Genomic DNA, 7,396 nt, shown 5'->3' with positions numbered 1-7,396 from the left:
AATCCATTTTCTGGGTCGCGGGCCCACCATACCCCTTTTTTCTGATCGCGGCCCGTTTGCTTCGCTGTGGCGAGGCCGGAGGCCCAGGGTTGGGCATCGGGTCTCTCCGCGTACAATGCGTGGCGCGGATGTTGTCGCGTAGTGCCCGCACCCTCTGTCCTTTCACTTACCTGGTGCCCTGATTTAGGGCTTTCTCCTCTTCTTTCTTCTTCCTGGGGGAGTCATGATTTTCCTTTCCCAGCATACTATTCTTCTTCCCCTTCCCTGCATGCATGTGTTCTCCTTACCAAAATGGTGTCTTTCCTATCTTGTTCTATTGCCCCTTTCCCAACCCAAGATGGCGTTCCTACTTCTTCCTGCATGTCACTTCCTGCTAAGGGGTATATACTGGGTTAGATTCTTCTTCTCTTTGCGTTGCAACACTTTTCCTGTGGTGGTCACGCTCCGGTTGGTCTTCTCTTGGTTTCCAGTTTTTGCTCCTGTTTTTCCTCTGCCTTTCCAGTGATAATTTCCAGGTGTTGATGTTCTGATTTTCTTGTGTTCTCTTTTTCTGTTCCAGGGAGTTCCTGTCTGGAGGTTTTTTCCCTTTGGGGTTTTTCCTCTGGGACTCCTTCTGGAGGGCACGGACTGACGTGGCATACTACTGTCAGAAGCACCGTGGCTAACGGACGGGGTCGCCCCTACCTCGGCCAGAGCAGGACTTACAAGAACTGAGGCCGCACGTCGTTCCCACCTGATCAGGGCAGTAAGCGAAAGGTAAATTGTGACAAACTCAGCCTGTGGCGGTCCTAGGACAATGGGAAAATGTTCACGACAACACAACGTGTTCTTTCTGTCTACATCATTTTTGAGTCCCCACACTAGTTTAGTGGAACCCAAAAATAATAAACTCTCCCACCTTTCAATGTCTGTTTCAGCTCTCTCATGGCTAGAACTTTTGTTTTAAAGCAGGAAATAGCTTTTTAAGGCCCGTGTTTATAATATCATTGCTATAGGCCTCCTATTCCTGAATATATATAATAATGCTCTGTGCCCTCTAGGAGCTAAATATATGGTTACACTGCATTATTTATTGTCATTTTCTTTTTGTGTGGTTATGTCCTCTAGGAGCTAACTACATAGTTACATGACCATGTTTCTTACAAATGCTATTTTCATTGTGGTATCCTCTGGGGGGTGTCCTAAGCATTGCAGTCATATCAACATATTAAGGTATTTGTGGCATGGAACCTTGTCCTATAATGCTTTGCAGGACATTACTTTTTCAAAACATTTTTGCTCATAACTCAGCCTTTGGTTGTCCTAGGACAATGAGACCACCTTCAACACATTGATCACAATGTGCTCTTTCCGTTAACAGCATCGCTGGGTCCCCACACTATTTTAGTGGGGACTACCAAATAATAACCCCTACCTTGTACGTAATATGACTGTAGTAGGCCTGTTAGCCCTAAAAACATTCTCTATGGGCTAAGTATATGGTTACATTGCTTGGCTTTCTCCTGTTTTTTTCATTGGGTTAGCTTCTCTAAGGGATAACAATATGGATACATGACCATCTTTCTTACAAATGATCGTTTTGTTATGGTGCCCTCTAGCAGCTGTTTTGAGCATTAAAGTTTAATTCTAAACATTTATTTCTCATAAAGGTTTATATGATAATTGTATACGTTTTAATAGCCTCTCCTATTACAATTATGAAAATAATTCAGGCCAACTTAACATCCTTATTACACTATGACTGTTTGCACACTCCTGATATGTTTTCTCCTCTTTGGCTGTCTTATGTCTTTTTTGGGAGAATTGTGTTAGCCATACAGCAACTATGATGGTGGGGTGTTGAAATTAGCATTGCAGATTTAAATTAGGACGTTAAATGGCAACATTTTCATTTTTTGCTGCAGACAGAGAAAGAAGGTAAATGGAAATGCTTTAGTTTTATGCAGGGCCACTGGGATTATATGACAGGAAAAGACAAAATTCTGAGTCTGGGTTGACAGTTTTATGTTGCAAGAAACGTCTAGTTATGAATTTACAATGCCAGTAGCTCTAACTCAAGCAAATGCAAGACCTATTGATTTGCAAATGCTTGTTTTTACAATTAGGACCGTCTGGGGTCCTGCTGACAAAACCCCTCTTGGACAAGATGCAAGACACACCTTTTTCAGGGTGCTTTGATGTTATTTTCACTTTATTGCTGTTGGGGGCTTCACAGCGCACTGCTGTGCTCTGCATTCTTCAGGGCAGCCAGCTTTTAAATGCCAAATGATTCATGCAGTTTAATGGGGATCTCGTCTGTCCAGCTTGGCTCCCAGAGGAGAATGTGTTGACTGAGACTTGCCCCTCTCTGTTTCTTTCGTTTTGCCAAGGAGGCAGGAGAACTCAGAGACGTTACATATAAAAGGCACCAGCTCCGAGAGAGTAATGAGACATCGTAAACATAACACCCTTTGTTCCCCGTTCTAAGGTTTAAATTTAGAATGCTGCATGTTTCTTTTTTTCCTTGCCACATCACCTCATGTGCAGTAGACACACACTGCTCAGCCCAGCTAGCAATCTCTTCCAGGCCACGACTTGAGGGTAGACTCGAATAGACAGCGTCTACCCACTATTTAAAGTGGACGCCGCCTATCCGGCCAAGAATTTGGGCTCCACAGAAATATGCTAAGCTTGTCCCGGTGTAATTTTCCAACACTGGGAAAAATTCATTATCACCTGCATGTTGTTTGCTTTCCTTCTGAGCAGCAACATGCAGGCGGTGGGGGGCTTATCAGATTCCAGCTGGGCATATAACAAAGCCAAAATTAAGGGGCCATCAGTGTCAGAGTGCTTTACATCACACATACATATTATACAACGTCAATAAATTATATGTCTCTAAATCAATGTACAGGATATGATACATAGGACAGTGAGGGGTACTAGGTGTAGGAGTCACACGTCCTTCATAGATCACTGAGCTATATTAGAAGGGCTACATTTTATGAACTTCAAGTAACAAAAGGATCTCTGTGTTAAAAGCAGTAACCCACTTACCCATTCACATAAAATAAAAGTTTGTTCTGTGCGTGTTACATGATGTGCTTTGCTGGAGACAACCCTACATGCTACTGAGACTAGAAAAAACACAAATCTCTGCCGAAAATATATAAACCTCAAGAGTTATCTTACCATCATTATTATTCCCTGAGATTTTGTTGGCACACAAAGATCTATGCAGCAGGTACCTTAACCCCACAAGGTATTTTACAAGGCAGACTTTGCAATCAATTAAGCAGAACAGATTTACTGCCCTGTTTCCCCTTGTTGCCAATTTCTTGTGGCGAAGTTTGTTGTGTCACATTTTTGGCACAACCCTATGCAAAATCTCATTTGTTAAATATTGTAATGTGCTCCAATATAATCATGATAGATCTGCTAAACATATGTGTGAGGTCTTAAGATCTGATGTTACTTCTTTTGATGTCAGTTCCTGTAAAGTCATGGGTTGTGATGCCACTTCCTATGATACCTTGTGCGAAGTCACGCGCTGTCATGTCACACAGTGTGATGTCACGTGCCATGGTGTCACTTGCATACCACGCAACTTGGTTAGTCTCCCCACTTCTTTTTTAGGACTTGTGCCCTGATCTCTACAGAGAGGCCTAGGATCAAATGAGTATGATGCCCCACCTTAGTATTCAGTTCTGTGCAGGTCTGAGACCCACTGGCGGGGACCAAGGGAGGCTTTCATTGCTATGGTGGTTTTGAGTTGCAGTTCTCACAATTTTTCAGGAGCACCAGATCCGTAACCTAAATACTCCTTGAGGACAGTGGGGTTACTAGTGCTTTGTACAGGGAAATGCACTTGCAAGCCTTCTTAGAGGTAAGACTGTCACCACCATTTGCCAGCTCATCATCAGTAGCTTAATGTAGAATGGTCAGGCAACCCTGCAGAATGTGGAGAGGGGCCCCTAAGGTTCCCACATCTCACAAATATTTATTGACTTGGGGTGGAATGAGGCCTCTCTTAAAGGTTTGGGAGTCCCTGAATGGTTGGGCCCTGTACTACTCCTCAGGGGCCTGGTTTACACCCCTGCGCATTATACACCATTGTGGGAAACCAACAACCATTCTAGGATAGGTAGCAGAGTACCCTTTAGGGGTATGCGTGACTGGAAGAGTGTTGAGCCCTTTACTTTAACCCTCTAAAGGTATAGCTCTCGTAGGCTCAGAAGGTGGAAAATGTGTCCACCCTTATTCACAACAGACACACAAAAGTATATCTTACTGCTTATACAAAGTTCTTGTAGGAAATCCTCTGCATGTCCTTTTGATGACACTTTCAGTCACATACCCTTATTTGAGGTGCACTGGCAGGCCACAACATTTTGAACAGGTGCAGCACTGGTGGTGGGATTGCACAGCGCCTAGTGTGCTTGTATTCGAAAACCTTTTTGAAGAGGCTGGAACCTGTGCGCCTTTATGGAGCATAGTTACTTAGGCCGAGACTGAACTGCTCGAATTGACAGTAATGTACTAGGTAATGTCTAGTTCTCATTATCTTGAATACCAAATGATCAAAGCAAACTGCAGTGATTTGTAAATGCTCCAAACTTTCATTCTGCTCAAATTCCCCAACTATATATGCATGTTTCCTCTCCATATCATCACTATCTTGAATTAAGTCTGCTGCATAGGATTTTCTCTTCAGACTGTTTCAACAAGGCCTCTAAGATGGTATTGAGAAATTGTGGAACACAGATTTGCTTCCACCAATGTAATTTTCAAAAATGCTCATTCTGCAATTAAACGGGTGACATGGACCACAACAAGAGCCATCCTTGAGTGCATACGTCTGTGTAAGTCATCCAGCAAAAAAGAGAAAGCACTTGTAAGATAAAGGAACTGAGAAAGAATGAGACAGGCAACAGAAGTTTTAACGTACTGGGGTTGGGTGTGTGAAAAGGGCATGTACGTGTGGTTTGAGATGGAAAAGGGGGTTTGAAGGAGGGACTGAAACGTGCACATGTGTTTGTGAGAGGAGCAGTTCATTCAGAGATGAGATTGTGAGTGCATGTGAGTGAAAATGGGATGGTAGTAGCAGTGTGTGGATAGAAACGAGGGTGTTTGAGAGAAGGGCATGAGATGAAGGGAAATTATGAGATGTTTGAAAGGAAGATGTGACTGCCAGGAAGAGTAGTGTGTGGTGAGCTTGGAGGAACTGAGATGGCTTGAGAGAGCTGGGTATTAGACAGACAGAATGGGTGTGTGAATTAAAAATGTGAAAGAGTGTGAGAGGAAAATATGTGAAACCGAAAAAGAGAGGTGGAGACTTGAGAAGATAATGTGTGAAGCTTGTGTATTTTAGAAAAGAAGGGATGAATGATAGAGTTAAAGGCAGTAGCTATGAGAGTAGAGGACAGTGTGGGAGACATGAGACCAGGGACAACTTTGAATACTAGTTGGATATTTAGGTTGCCACCATGTGTCATATTTCCAATAGAAATGGCACCATTGCTAATGTGGGAGGTAGAAAAATGTACCTTGAACTAGGAATGGCTAAAATCCTTGTGCTGGCCCTAGGTGGTGTAGACGTAGATTGAAGAAGTAGAGATAAGTAATAAGACATGGATATATGTGAGACTAGAGGGGGTGGGAGAGTGGGAAAATGAGAAGAGTGTGACAGAGGTTAATATAATAGATTACATTTGGATTGAAGAGGGCAAGATAGGGGTCTGTGTCAAAGCAGAGTGTGAGGGTGTTGAGAGTAAGAGAGCAGTGTCTGCATTATATATCATTGTACTAATTGTCAGACGTATTCTTTGTCATTAGAAAGGTCACTATGCAACTGCAAATTTTGCAATGCGGCCTAATACTACACAGGCCACACCACAAAATTAAAAACTACCCACAAAAACAAGGTGCACAATTTTTGCCAACATTTTTTGATCAGTTCTACAGTATATCTGTTCCTTATGTGATACCTAGATATCTAAGGTTACTGCACTCGTCTTTTTTTCCCTTTTTTGATTTGTATCTTCCACCAGGAGTTTCTAATTTGATTCTATTCTAGACGGTTTTCTGCTTATACATCAATTGGCTCCATCGATGTTGTCTCTAGTCCCATACCATAGTTGTCCTTGTTTTGATTGTAGAACTTTACACAGTTTGCATTTTTTTTATTACATTCTATGCTTCACCTTTCCTTGCCTTGAGTCTGTAACTTGTTTGTTGTCTTTTCTCCAATCTATTCCACTCTAGAGTTTACCTGATCGCAGTTATGCTGCTAATATTAACAATATTGCATTAATATTGAATTTCATGATGCTATTCTGCCGTTTCTAAAAGCGGTAGGGTCCAAGTTTTATTATTACTCAATATAATGGCAGTCAGTCGTTCTACCTTGTAAGGTTGAGATTGCTGAGACCTAAGCCTGTGACCTGCAGATCACAGCATAACAAGCATTAAATTCACTGAGCCCCCACCCACGATTTGAGATGCCCCTACAAAACAGTTGGCTATATTTTGCCTTGTTTCTAGTCTACAGTTTGCAATAATTTCCCTTTTCTGTAGGGTCATGTGATCGTCTGTGTTGCTAGACTGTACCTTGCCACAGTTTTCATTGTCTCTAATCACTAGCATGCTACAATGTACCCAGTTTCTAGTCTAGACCTTGTTACAGTTGGAATTGTCTGTAGATTTTAAAAAGTTGTCCTTATCACAATTCTACAGCTTGAAAAAAAATAATTTGTCTATAATCACCAGTCACCAGTTTCTGTGGTTTCCCAGGTCTCCTGTCTACAGCTCACTCTAGCGGTTCTTGACTTCTGTTTACTTAGTTACTGTTCGCTTTGCCGATTGTCTACAATTTGTTATGGGTTTTATTGTGACAAGTCAACAGCTACTATAGTTTCAGTGTCTGGTGTTGAACTTGAAGCAGTTTGCATTTGTTTCTAGCCTATTGCTCTAGCTTGCATGTCCCCTATTCAGCAAACATGTTGCCTAGAGCCTGTTCTTTTCACTACTGCCTGCTTTTTCTGCAAAGTCTACACAGATAAATACGCAGGTTGCCCACTGAAGTGTATTCTGCATTGCACTAGGACTTTGGCTTATTTTCTAAATAATAGTTAATGGCGTCTTAACCTGCACTTCTTTTCATTCATGTGCTTAGGGGGTTGGGTCCAGGATTGCCAGTTCTGTGCACTTACCATAGCGCCTTCTGTATGAGCAAATCATGATTGCTGCTTTTTAGGAAGCATCCACGGCCGATTCAGCTAGACCTATGGAGGGTTGTTTTGTTTCCACTCATCTGGGCTACTATCATTTGGGAACAGCAGTGGCAAAAATGCTTAAAGTGGCCCACTCCCTTTGCCTCCTCATGCCATCTCTCTCTTTCCATCTCTCTCTCTCCCCC

Source organism: Pleurodeles waltl, chromosome 6, assembly GCF_031143425.1.
Source record: "Pleurodeles waltl isolate 20211129_DDA chromosome 6, aPleWal1.hap1.20221129, whole genome shotgun sequence".
Taxonomy (NCBI): Eukaryota; Metazoa; Chordata; class Amphibia; order Caudata; family Salamandridae; genus Pleurodeles; species Pleurodeles waltl.
This window is presented reverse-complemented; position numbering follows the sequence as displayed.